Source organism: Sorex fumeus, unplaced genomic scaffold, assembly GCF_029834395.1.
Source record: "Sorex fumeus unplaced genomic scaffold, SorFum_2.1 ptg000344l, whole genome shotgun sequence".
Classification (NCBI taxonomy): domain Eukaryota; kingdom Metazoa; phylum Chordata; class Mammalia; order Eulipotyphla; family Soricidae; genus Sorex; species Sorex fumeus.
The window spans coordinates 80,641-82,880 of record NW_026606400.1 but is presented as its reverse complement, the minus strand read 5'-3'; positions in this window follow the sequence as shown (position 1 = coordinate 82,880).

Sequence of the window (2,240 nt, the reverse complement as noted above, 5' to 3'; positions counted from 1 at the left end):
TGCAGACAATTTTTGGTCTTTTCATGCCACCAATTAAAGGTACACCTTCTATGAATTTATAAAATTATAAATTATTTTCTATTCAGGGTGAATATAACCCTCTTTCGAGCTTCAATTTATTTCACTTTTAAATTTGAAATGAAATAAAACACGATTTGAAATAAAAGACTTCAATTTATTTTACCTATATTATATAATAACTTATCAGGGCCTATATTAAACAGAAAGAAAATTCCTTGAACGGTAACACAGAGGTTATTCTGTGGTTTGAACAGGTGTGCCAAATGCGGTGTTGTCAGGGACACTGAGGAGACCGTCCATTGAGGAACCGTTGATATTGAAAATTCCTTGAAACTATACACAGGCAGATGTTATACCGTGTGTGTCTTGGGGTGTCCAGTTGCGGTGTTGGTACGGACACTGAGTGAACTGTCGAGTGGAGGACCGCTGGGATCTCAAGTTGCGTCCTTATCAGGGTGATGGTCAGGAGCCTCTGGGGGCTTCGAGGACGGGCCAAGGTCTTAACGCCTTGGGAAACGTACACAACGGGTGGTAAGGTGCGCGAGCCGGAGTTTGACTTGCTCCAATTCCTTCTGGGCCAGAACCGCCGACATCCAGTGCTGCTGGTTTCTTCTGATTTCTGCCTGGATTTCTTTGCGGGTTGCCAAGGTCCGGTCGCTGATTTCTCTGCACAGGTCTTCCTGCCTTTTCTGGTAGAGGACGCGGGCTTGGTAGGTGGATTTGATCTTGACTGTAGAGCTGAACAGTTTGTCCTCGATTTTGCGGCATCTTTGTTTACTCTCGTAGAGTGTGCTCTCCATCATCAAGTAGTGGTCTCGGACTTCCTGCTTCTTTCTTTGCTCCGATATCTCCTTGTCCAGGAGGTCAATCTCTGCCTTTAAGGTGTTCTCCTTAGTGAGCATCGTGGTCATCATATTTTGCAGGCTTTCTAGCTCTTCCCGTTCCTTTTGTATGTCTTCTTCCGTATTCCTCACTGTTCCGAGATCTAGGCCCAGCTGCTGGGGATTTTCGGTCCCATCCGGGTTTTCTTTCTTCTGGCGGGGCTGTCTCGGGCTCCTTGCAGAGGGTTGTTGCCGGCGCGCACCACGGCGGCGACGTTCAGAAGTTGGGCTCGATCGCTTCAGCTTCCTGGTTGTCCTTCCCAGGGAGTTGGTGGGTTGAGACATTATTGCTTGTTGAGGTTGTTGAAGGGCATCCACGGTTTCTCCTTGTTCCGTTCCATGTAGAAAAGCCTTTAGAGTGAGCCAAGTCATCACGGTAAAACACAGCACCCCTGCCCATAACCAAAGGGTGATGAGAATTAGGGGATTATCTGAGGCATGTTTCAGCCTGTAAAAAATCACTATCACATCATACCACAAAAATAACTGAAAAAGCAGACTAGGTCTCTGCCTAATCTCCATATTCACACAGAGCTCCTAGCTCTGTTGTGAAGTATAAAGTGGTCCCCAGGGGACCACTCAGAACCCAGGGGTGGGCCCCCTGACCAAACAATGGGGACCTAGCAACCATGCAAATCAGTTGGTTGGGGGATGGGAGGTCCTCCAACTTGTAAGAGTAGATTCAGTTTTGCTCAGGAGGTAAAAACAGATAAGGCCCCAATGATATAATACAGTGTGGGTAGGGCTCTGGCCCTGAGTAAGGCTGACCTTGGTTAGATTTACCAGTTATGAGCCCTGAACACAGATCCAGGAGTAAAAAACCTTGAGTATCACCAGATGTGGCCCCCAAACTTAAACATAAAAGAACAAAAGCAGAAAACAGTGACTGACTACAAGGGAGGGACAAAGTCTCGAATCTTTGCCACTTTGGGCTCTTTGGATCCTTCAGCTAACCAGAGCCTAAGAACAGGGCCTCACCATGTTACAAAGGGTATATTATGTCACTAAGAAAATAATCTACACCAAAGCTCTGATCCCTCTGTGCTACTTCCAATAGCACAATAACATAATTAGTACACCTGGCCACTGTTCAACACAGAACTTCCTTTATGGATAGAGTTTATTAATCTCTAACATCAATTTTCATAAGTCTAAGGTCACTGTTTCATTTCATTCTATGGTGCATGCTGGATTCATTAACTACTCTTAGGGCTTACTCAAGGCTCTGTGCTCTGGGATCACGTGAAAAGCTTATAACGTGAAAGCTTATAACTATCTCACAATAATTCAATAAAATTAAAGCATGAAAGAGGAAATATTTCTGGATAAAACTTCTCA